The 11,663-nt window shown below is 47.3% G+C and overlaps 1 pseudogene; it reads right to left on the bottom strand.

Annotated features, from left to right (window-relative positions):
• Positions 1–3,643: 3,643 nt before the first annotated feature.
• Positions 3,644–3,844, bottom strand: LOC123456436 (annotated as a pseudogene).
• Between the last annotated feature and the right edge of the window lie 7,819 nt (positions 3,845–11,663).

The raw sequence follows: 11,663 nt of genomic DNA, 5'->3' as shown, positions 1-11,663 counted from the left end.
TTCCTTCCTTCCTTTCTTTTTTTTTAAGGCAGGGTCTCGCTCTAGCCCAGGCTGACCTAGAATTCACTATGAAGTCTCAGGGTGGCCTCGAACTCATGGCGATCCTCCTACCTCTGCCTCCTGAGTGCTGAGATTAAAGGCATGCGCCACCATGCCAGGCTCTTTACACATTTTTTTAAAAATATTTTTTTGTTCATTTTTTATTTATTTATTTGAGAGCGACAGACACAGAGAGAAAGACAGGTAGAGGGAGAGAGAGAGAATGGGCGCGCCAGGGCCTCCAGCCACTGCAAACGAACTCCAGATGCGTGCGCCCCCTTGTGCATCTGGCTAACGTGGGACCTGGGGAACCGAGCCTCGAACCGGGGTCCTTAGACTTCACAGGCAAGTGCTTAACCGCTAAGCCATCTCTCCAGCCCTCTTTACACATATTTTAAAAAGCACGTTTATTTATTTATTTGCAAGCAAAGAGAGGTAGAAGAGAGACAGAGAGAAGGGGTGCTGTAGGACCTCCAGCTTCTGCAGAGGAACTCTAGACATGAGCACTTCTCTGTGCATCTGGCTTTATGTGGGTACTGGGGAATCAGATCTGCAAGCAAGTGCCTTAACTGCTGAGCCATCTCCACAGCTCTCCTTACACATTTTTGATAGGAATGAAACAGTGCCATCTCTAAACAAATCAGTGTGAAGCTTCCTCAGAAAACCTACAATATAGCAATTCCGTATAACCCAGACATCCCGCTTCTGGGTCTACAGCCAAAGCAAGCAAAATTGCATGTTTGGAATCACGTATTCGAGAGACACCCGCACGTCGTGTTCATGGTGGCACCATTCACAGTGGCTAAGCTCTGGAGTCAGCCAAGATCGCCAATAGTGAGTGGACAGAGAAAATATGGTATGCATGCCTAGCTGACTATTCAGCCAAAGAACGAAGTCCCGTCATTTGCAGTAAAATGGGACTGGGGGGCATCTAAGACAGACACAAAAAGCCTTGCATGTTATGTGTGTGCTCATATGTGAAAACACCAACAACAACAGCATTGAGCCTGAAAGTAACATCGAGATTACTAGGGGTGGGGTAGGGCATAAGAGGGGAAGAGGACAGAATCAATGGCTAGGAGCCATGCACATTGTATGTCCACATGGAAACATCACTCCCTTAATATGTGCAAGCAATATGTGTTTCATTGTAAAAAAATACACAAAAATAAACAAAAAGTGAATAAAGAGAATAATGGGGCTGGAGAGATGGCTCACTGGCTAAGGTGCTTGTCTGAGAAGCCTGAGGATCCATGTTCTGTTCTCCAGATCCCACGGTGGCCAGACGCAGAGGGGAGGCAAGCGCAAGGTCGCACATGCCCACTAGGTGGCGGTAGTGTCTGGAGTTTGAGTGCACTGGCTGAGGCCCTGGTGTGCCAATTTTCTTTCTCCTCTTTCTCTCTCTCTGTCTCTAAAATAAATAAATAAATAAAATAATAGATTTCCTTAGCTGTGACAGGGGAGGGTCCTTGTTACGGCTCACTACGTCTTGAACATGTGTCCATCTCGACCTGGGCTGCCTGAAGTGAGTGGTGTGACCTTCCACTAATCACCAAGTAAGGTCCAGTCTGTTAGTTGACCTGTGGACTGCATTCTTATAGAGGCACGTCTTTTTCTTTTCTTTCTTTCTTTTTTTTTTTTTTTTGACAGAGAAAGAGAGAGAGAGAGAATGGGCACACCAGGGCCTTCAGCCACTGCAAACAAAATCCAGACGCGTGCGCCCCCTTGTGCATCTGGCTAATGTGGGTCCTGGGGAATCGAACCTGGGTCCTTTGCCTTTGCAGGCAAACACCTTAACTGCTAAGCAAAGCCATCCCTCCAACCCAAGGCACATTTTTTATCTGTTTTTGTTGTTGTTGGTTTTGCTTTTCAGTGCCTCAAAGAGTTGGAGGCATACTTTAGAAACTTTAGAAAACAGTTTCACGGTGGCGACAAAGTGAGATAGTACTTATCCTCTGTTACCATTTCTTAGCTTATAACTCCTAAAGTCCTTGGGATTCCCAGAAGTGGCAAGCATCTTGAGATGATAGTCAATGATTGTTGGTTGGCACACCTTAGCTAACATTGTGATGGGATTGTCACAGGATGGGCCAAGGCAGGATTAGAGGGTTTTATACTTTTCCATTTTCCTCTCAAATTCCCAGAAGGGAAGAGGGGGTGATCACTAGTAGATGATTTAATCCATCCCACCTGTGTAATTGGTCTCCATAAAATCCCGCAGTGGGGCTGGAGAGATGGCTCAGTGATTAAAGGTGCTTGCTTGCAAAGCCTGAAGGCCTTTAATTCCCCAGTTCCCACCTAAAGTCAGATGCACAAAGTGGCGCATGTGTCTGGAGTCCGTTTGCAGTGGCAGGAGGCCCTGGTGCGCCCATACTCATTCTCTCTCTCTGTCTGCTTCTTTCTCTCAAATTAATTAATTGATTAATTAAAAGCAGAATCACAGGAGCTGAGAGCTTCCGGAATCTGAACACAGGAAGGTTCTGGCAAGGGGATGTGCCAGAGAGAAACAGACTCTGCCCCTACTGTACCCACTTGCCACATGGCTTCATCTGGACCTTTCGGGCATCCTTTCTAGTAAACAGACAAAAACGTTAAGACGTTTCCCTGAATTCTGTGAGCTACTGAGGTAAATTGAACCCAATGCCTAGAGGTGGCTATGAGAGCTTTGGTTCATAGCTGGGTGGTCAGAAGCACAGGGAATCAGCTTGGGGCGCAGCCAGGATTTGATGTGGGGTCTGTCTTCAGGACCACTCCCTTCACCTGCAGGAGGAGATGCTGTGTGGATGGGCGGGGGGCAAAGCGAACAGACTCGGGGCCCGCAGCCAGCAAGTGACCCCTGAAGAAATGCTTGTTGGCTTCTTGGGTAAAGAACCCAGCACACATCTGCCGTGAGCGTCGTTTGACTATCGCCAGAGAGAAGTCACCACAGTGTTTGGCGAACAGAGGGAAATTCCTGTATTATAGGCAGAAAGAAAGAAAAGTTGTTTGTCCATACATCCTCAGAGCAGCTTGTTTTCTCTCCTCAGCAGATATGGAAGTGATTATGTACAAATATGGAAGTCCCAGGCAAATTCTCTCGCTCTTCCTTCTCTTCCTCCTCTTCCTTTTTCTTCTTGCCCTCTCTCTGTCTCTCTCCCTCTCCCTTTCTCTCTGTATGCATGTTTGCATGCATGTGGACACATGCGTGTGCACTTGTGTGTGTATGCCAGAGGTCAACATCAGGTCTTCAAAAAGATTTGTTTATTTATTTTATTTTATTTATTATAGGCAGAGAAAGAGGGAGAGAGAGAGAGAGAACAGGCATGCCAGGGCTTCCAGCCACTGCAAACGAACTCCAGACACAGGTGCCACCATGTGCATCTGGCTTACATGGGACCTGGAGAATCGAACCTGGGTCCTTAGGTGTTGCAAGCAAGTGCCTTAACCGCTAAGCCATCTCTCCAGCCCCACCGTATCTTTCGAGGAACCTAGCGCTCGGTGATTTGGCTAGACTAGCCAGCCGGTAAGTTCCAGGTACTCGCCTGTCTCCCCTTCCCCATACTGGGATGACATACAGGTGCATTGTCACATCACTTTTCTTTCTTGTTTTTATGTTTGGTTCTCCTCCACACCGACTGCATTCTCTCCCTGTTGCTCTTCTAGGAAGAAGAGAGGAATGATCTTCAAGGTTGAAGGTATCAGAATAAGCTGGCTTCACGCTCAGGAGAGAGCGCTACAATTCCTTCTGCGGTTTCCCACACTCTACCCAGGCAGAGAAACTTCTCTAGTCATGGGCCATAGAAGTGATCCCTGAAAGTACAGGCTTCACACCAGGCTTCTATGTGGGTGCTGGGGATCCGAACTCGGGTCCTCGTGCTTGCCTAGCCAGTGTTTTACCCACTGGGCCATCTCCCCAGCCCCCTTCTTTTCTTCTGTGCGATATAAGAAGCCTCCGCCTATGGCACTGCTGATCTTTCTTTCTAGGCACAGTTTCTGGGCAACAGATATGCCAACATCTTCTTAAGCTCAAGTGGATGGTTGACACGTATCAGAGCAACCTGAGACCAATGTCTCCACTCTGAATGTTCCACCAGCCAGGAGGAGGAAAGGTTACCTTGGGGCATTCATTCACACTTACGAACGCACCAAGGTATGACCCTGCGGAGGAACAGAACACAGGTCGGGACGTAGCTCAGTTGGTAGAATGCCCACTTGGGACGTTCTAGGCCCTGGGTTCCATCCCAGCACTGCATAAATGGGATGTGGTTGTGCATGCGTCTGATCCCAGCACTCAGGAGGTAAAGGCACAGGCACAAGGATCAGAGGTTCAAGGCCATCCTTGGCTACCTAGTGAGTTCAAGGGAAGTCTGGGTTACAAGAGGCCCTGTCTCAAAAACAAAACAAAACAAACAAACAAACAAACAAAAAAGGCCTGAAGAAATGGCTAAGCAGTCAAGGCATTTGCCTGCAAAGCTTAAGGACCCTGGTTCAATTCCCCAGGACCCATGTAAGCCAGATGCTCAAGGGGGTACATGAATCTGGAGTTCACTTGCAGTGGCTGGAGGACACGGCATGCCCATTCTTGCTTTCTCTCTATCTGCCTCTTTCTCTCTCTGTCTTTCAAATATATAAATAAATAAAATATTTAAAAAAAAAAAAACAAAACAAAATGATGGCAGTTGCATTGAGGAGATGGCTCAGCAAGTAAAGGCACTGCTGGCTCCAGTTCAATTCCCCAGTACCCACATGGTGGTTCATGTGTCTGGAGTTCATGTGCAGGGGCAAGAGGCCCTGGCATGTTCCTCCTCATTCCATCTATCTATCTATCTATCTATCTATCTATCTATCTATCTATCAATCATTTATCTATCTATTTATCACCTATCTATCTATGCTTGCAGATAAATAGTATTTAAAAAAATAACAGAAATTCTCTAACACCATGCAGCTCCGAACCCTCCAGCACCTCCAAGTCCACAGCTGGTGTGGACTGGCGCAGCATCCAGTAGGCACATCAGCAGTGTAGTCTGTGCCCTAGGGAAGACTTGACCAACACCAAGGCACACCCAGCGATGTGGTTCTTTCCCCAGAAGCAGCAGGCACGGGGTTCTCTCAGATAATTTAAGCATATAAGATTCTGTTTCACTACATTTTAGACCTGCATGGAGACCTTTATGTCACTACATTTTTGACCTGTGCTTGTTTTGTGACAGCAAGAAGGAAAGCCATGCGGTGGTCCCGTGTGTCCCCGTGGGCAGGTACAGGTGCCCATCAGCTTTCCAGACAGACCTACCAGGAGGCAGCTGGGACTAGAAGCCCGAGGCGAAGGAGAGGGGCCTGCGCAGGAGGTGGACGCCAAGGGTAGTGAGTTGCTGATGCCACAGGAATGGTGCCGTAGCCCACACAGCACGGATCGAGGGGATGACATGTGGCTCCACACTGCATCCCGGAGGGCGTTAGGGACAGATGCAAAAAGAGCTCACGCGGAAACCCAGGAAGGATGAGGCAAGAGGGAGTTAAGGCTGATTGATCTTCAGCACCCGAGTAAGCCCTCTCGAGTCTGACGCGGACGGTCACCGGGGCGGCAGGTGCAAGGCTTCTGGAAACGGCGCATGCAAGCAAGCGTCTGTCACGGTGAGCGGAGAGACATGCCCGATGCAAGAACACAGTGGCGAAGGACACAGCTTTGTGTCCTGTCACTTCTGTTTTCAGACAAGGTCTCACGTAACCCAGTCTGGCCTCAGACTCCCTCTGCATATGTCTTTTGGCAGTTTTTAAATTTCATATCACACATGTGTACCTGGTTAAGAATGACGAGAGGAGATGAGAAATCCTTATTATGCAAGTCAGTTTACCAAGACCTCCCCCATAGGTTGTCCGCCTCTTTTCCAAGTGGACTTTGCTGTTGCCGAAAGTGAGAGGAGATAAGATCATTTATTCATGGGCACACGCTCCTTTTAGTCGCTGGGGGATTGTCTCAAGTTCTCTCCAGCACAAATTCGACTATTTCTAAAACCCCCCAAATGACCTGACTTTAAACACTGGGTGCACATGTGCATTAGCACATTGCTGTGAAAACATTTCTGGGTGCTAGGCATTGCTAAAGACCAGATGTTAATTATTTATTTTATTTATTTTTAGTTTTTCAAGGTAGGGTCTCACTCCAGCCCAGGCTGTCCTGGAATTCTCTATGTAGTCTTGGGGTGGCCTCGAACTCTTGGCGATCCTCCTACCTCTGCCTCCCAAGTGCTGGGATTAAAGGCGTGAGCCACCGCGTCCGGTGATCTGATGTTAAATAACTGTGAGTGTCCGGGCTCGGGCTATTTGAAGCCCAGAGTTGTGTGAAACCACGGGTAACAAGCAGGACATATCTGGGGCGTCTTGGCTTGCCTGTAAAGAGAGAGAATGTCACCAGTCCGGGAAGGCTGTTTCCACCCAAGGTCGGAGTGAATTTGATTGGAAGATGGGCAAGCAAGGAAAGACAATGGGGGGGGGGGCGGTGATCCATAAGCCAGGGAGAGTCAAGGGACCCCGAGTTGTCAGAATATAGACACGGGTTGCTTGGTTACATCATCTTCCTTGACATGACTCAATAACTTGTAAATCTCACTGAGCCTTTACTAAGAAAGGGTGGTGGTTGTTTTTTTCTACCTGGCATAGTGCACTTACAGAGAAATAGAATGAGAATGGGTACAAGACACACATGCATTATGTGAGACAAGTGATAAAAATGGTAATATAAAGTGAATCTTATGTCATCCCTTCACAGCAGAGCATTTCAAGTTCATTGTGACTGTTGGTCTGGCAACGACATCGACAGGAAGGCAATGACACAGTGGCCAGATTTAGTGTGAGGTGAAGGAATCCTGGCGATCACTGATGCCGAGCAAGCCCTCTTCCACTGACTTTCACCCCCAGCTCCATTTTACTGTGTATTTTTTTTTTTTAAAGAGCTGTTGCTTTCCTGAGGCTCTGCTCTTTTTTTTATGTTTGTTTATTTTTATTTATTTATTTGTGAGTGACAGACAGATAGAGGGAGAGAGAGAGAATGGGCGCACCAGGGCTTCCAGCCTCTGCAAACAAACTCTAGACGAGTGCGCCCCCCTGTGAATCTGGCTAACGTGGGTCCTGCAGAATCGAGTCTCGAACTGTGTTCCTTAGGTTTCACAGGCAAGCGCTTAACCGCTAAACCATCTCTCCAGCCCTTACTGTGTATTTTGAGACAGGCTGGCCTTGAACTTACTCTTTGGCCCCATCAGGCTTGAATTTGAAATCATTCTGCCTCAGCCTCAGCCTTCCCTAATAGCTTGATCACAAGTCCCGTTCCACCGGGCCTGGCTTCTAATTTGAAAAGATGCACTATGGAGAGGAAGTTACCGTGGTCTTTTTGACACATACATCATTACCAATTTAATTTTCTTCCCTCTTGCCAAACAAACACTTGAGAATAAATTGTCATTTCCCTGAACATATTTATTTAAAAAATTTTTTTTTCATTTATGTAGAACATAGTGATAAAAAAAAAAAACAACTGGGTCTCACCACAGGCTTCGGTCACAAGACACTGAGAAATCAAGCTGGAACTGACATGGAAGCCAGCTGTCTGCCAGCTAGCTGTCACAGGCTGGGAAGTGCTACGCGGGAGCTACAGCCGGGATGAGTCACCACACAGTGTGAACAAGCAACGGGTCACACAAGCTTCAGAATCAACCACCGCAGTAGGAGTGGGGGTGTTCGGCTGCTCTCAGATTAGACCTTAGGACCACTGGGTGGGAAGGAATTCATGGCTGGCACTAGAGGGAAGCTAAATGGAGGGGTTATGCCCATCAAAAAGTCTTCTAGTTGGGCACGTTTATTCCCTTTGATCAATACTGCTCTGTCCTGGTTACCAATGGCAGCTCACACCAGGGAGATTCAAGACTCGTGGGAATGAGAAGAGAAAGATGAGTGTCTAGAACTAGATGGGTCATTGGATCACCCCCACCAGGGACCAGGAAATGTTACACGGGAAGAGGCGGATTAGAAATGAGTGCAGGGGCTGGAGAGATGGCTTACTGGTTAAGGTGCTGCCTGTAAGGCCTAAAGACCCAGGTTTGAGTCCCCAGAACCAAAATAAGCCAAATGCACAAGGGGGCACATGCACCTGCAGTTTGTTTGCAGTGGCAGGAGGTCCTGGTGTGCTCATTCTCTCTATATGCCTCTCTCTCTCATAAACAAAACAAACAAATAATAAATGAATATCTATCATTGGGGTCCAGTCCCGTGTTCACACATCCTAGGATGCTTAAGAAGTAATACAAATCAGCCAGGTGTGGTTGCTCACACCTTTAATCCCAGCACTGGAGAGGCAGAGGTGTAGGAGGATCACTGAGTTCGAGGCCACCCTGAGACTACATAGTGAATTCCAGGTCAACCTGGGCTAGAGTGACTTTACCTCAAAAAAAAAAAAAAAGCAATACAAAGCAACAGGCATTTGAGCAGCTCTGTGGAGCTAACCCAGCACACTTTTAAGAAAAAACAAACAAACCAACCCACAAAACTTGCATTTGTGGCCATTTCATAGAGATTACATAGAATTCCCCAAACTATTTTTTTTTGTTGTTGTTTTTTGAGGTAGGGTCTTGCTCTAGCCCAGGCTAACCTGGAATTCACTATGGAGTCTCAGGGTGGCCTCGAACTCACGGCGATCCTCCTACCTCTGCCTCCCCAGTGCCACCACTCCTGGCAAGACTAACCCAATTTACTGTAATATATTAAAACTAGGTCCTTGGTCTGTATTTTGAAGGGTGAACCCCACGTGGAAGGTAACACTGGCTCCTGAGCCATTCCAAGAGCAACAAATAGAATAACTGGGAAGGAAAAAATTCCCTTAAAGTTTAAAGACTTGTTTGTGGGGCTCAGGATGGAGCTGAGGGGGCCCCAAAATTCCTCTGACTTGACCGCCTCTGTTGCAAAAGCTGTCGTAAGAAGTCGTGATGTAGGCTAGTGGTAATGTTCTTAAACACCGCCACCTACTGGACATTTTGTAGAACTGTTTATGCAGGACTGGAGAAATGCTTAGCGGTTAAGCGCTTGCCTGTGAAGCCTAAGGACCCCGGTTCAAGGCTCAGTTCCCCAGGTCCCACGTTAGCCAGATGCACAAGGGGGTGCACGCATCTGGAGTTCACTTTCAGTGGCTGGAGGGCCTGGCACACCCATTCTCTCTCTCTCTCTCTGCTTCTTTCTCTGTCTGTCGCTCTCAAATAAATAAAAATAAAAAAGAAATGTTTATGCACAATGTTAAATTACAGCTCCCAACAGACCAACCTCCTTCCCTCCCTTTTCCTTCTCCTCTTCCTCCTTCCTTCTTTCTCCTTCTCCCCTTCCCCTCTGTCCCTCCATCCCTCCTTCTGTCCCTCCTTCCCTCCCTTCCTCCCTCCCTCCCTCTCTCTCTCCCTCCCTCCCCCCTTCCTTCCTCCCTCTTTTTCTTTCTCTCCCTTCCCCCCACTCATCTTGCAGTTCTGAGGATCTAACCCGGAGCACTTTGCTTGCCAGACACACACACACTACTCCGAGGTCCTTTCTATCCCGGGGTGAAGTGGACCCTGTTGGAAATAATTCATCTTGGGCTCATTATGCAACAGTGGATCTTGATAGATAAGCAAAGCTACGGTGAACTAAGGAACAAGAAAAACAGGACTTAAGATTCACTTTTAAAATAACACAGTTCCCTCGTGAGTTAACTCTTACTGGGATGTAATTAATCAAATTATCTTTTTTCTCCCTTATGGTCAATTTATTATTTCATTAAAAAAAGTATTTGTTTGCAAGGAGGGAGGTAGAGAGAAGAGAAGAGAAGAGAGAGAGAGAGAGGGAGAGAGAGGGAGAGGGAGAGAGAGAATGAGAATGAGAATTGAGCCCACTGGGGGCCTCTAGCCACAGAGAATGAACTCCAGACACGTGGGCCACTTTGTGCATAGGGCTTAAATGGACACTAGGAAACAAACCCAGGTCGTTAGGCTCGGCAGGCAAGTGTCTTAACTCCTGAGAAATTTCTCCAGCCCCTTTACCTAGAGTTAAGTTGAGGTCAGAATTGAAGCCGCTATGCATCAACCTTACCCTTGGCAATACAAACATTGGGCTGGGGAGAAGAGTCAGTGGGTAAAGGCCCTTGCTTGAAATGCCTACTGGTCTGGGTTCGATTCCCCAGTACCCCTGTAAAGCCAGATGCACAAAGTGGCTCATGCGGCTGGCGTTCCTCTGCTGTTGCAAGAGACCCTGCCTGGCATGCCATTCTCATTTTTTCTCTGAAAGAAAGAAAGAGGGAAAGAAGGAAGGAAGGAAGGAAAGAAGGGAGAAAGGAAGAAAGGGGAGGAAAGAAGGAAGGAAGGCGGGCAGGCAAAGCATGACAGGAGTGGCCCCGGGCCATGAGTTAGTGGGCAAGACTCAAGTTTCCCGTAACCGCCCGCTAGCTGAACCACTGCATTGGCTACTCCCCTTGCTCACAGTTAAAAAAGAAGATTCCAGGGCTGGAGAGATGGCTTAGCGGTTAAATGCTTGCTTGTGAAGCCTAAGGACCCCGGTTCGAGGCTCAGTTCCCCAGGTCCCACGTTAGCCAGATGCACAAGGGGGTGCACGCGTCTGGAGTTCGTTTGCAGAGGCTGGAAGCCCTGGCGCGCCCATTCTCTCTCTCTCCCTCTATCTGTCCTTCTCTCTGTGTCTGTCACTCTCAAATAAATAAATAAATAAATAAAAATTTAAAAAAAAAAAAAGAAGATTCCAGGAAATCATCTCTAAGCCGTCGGCTCAGACTACCACCAACTCTCTCATGGATATGGCCTCATGGAAATAGACCATGATAAAACTAAGTTTTATATTCTTTGTGGTGCTAAACCTTGATCCCAGGGCCTTGAAGATGGTGGGCAAGCACTGTCTTAGTGAGCTGTAACAACAGCCCGGAGTTTATGATTCTCATTTTGTTTTTCAAGGCAGGGTCTCACTCTAGCCCAGGGTGACCTGGAACTTGCCATGTAGTCTCAGGGTGGCCTTGAACTCATGGTGATCTTCCTACCTCTGCCTCCCGAGTGCTGCAATTAAAGGCATGCACCACCACGCCCAGGAGATTTTTTCTTTAAAAAGAAAAAAAAAATATTTATTTATTTGCAAGGAGGGAGTGAGAGAGAGAGAGAGAGAGAAAGATATAGAATAGGCATACCAGGGCCTCTCTCGCCACTGAAAATGAACTCTGTATACATGTGCCACTTTGTGCATCTGGCTTTCCATAGATACTGGGGAATGGAACCTGGGTCTTTAGGCTTTTCAGGTAAACAACTTAACCTTTGAGCCATTTCTCCAGTCCCCAAGATTCTTTTTAAAAAATACTTTTACTTCTTTTTTTTTAAAAAAAAATTTATTTATTTATTTATTTATTTATTTATTTATTTATTTGAGAGCAACAGACCCAGAGAGAAAGACAGATAGGGGGAGAGAGAGAGAATGGGCGCACCAGGGCCTCCAGCCTCTGCAAACGAAGTCCAGATGCGTGCGCCCCTTTGTGCATCTGGCTAACGTGGGACCTGGGGAACCGAGCCTCGAACTGGGGTCCTTAGGCTTCACAGGCAAGCGCTTAACCGCTAAGCCATCTCTCCAGCCCTACTTTTACTTCT

Source organism: Jaculus jaculus, chromosome 22 (genome assembly GCF_020740685.1).
Source record: "Jaculus jaculus isolate mJacJac1 chromosome 22, mJacJac1.mat.Y.cur, whole genome shotgun sequence".
Classification (NCBI taxonomy): Eukaryota; Metazoa; Chordata; class Mammalia; order Rodentia; family Dipodidae; genus Jaculus; species Jaculus jaculus.
This window is presented reverse-complemented; position numbering and strand designations above follow the sequence as displayed.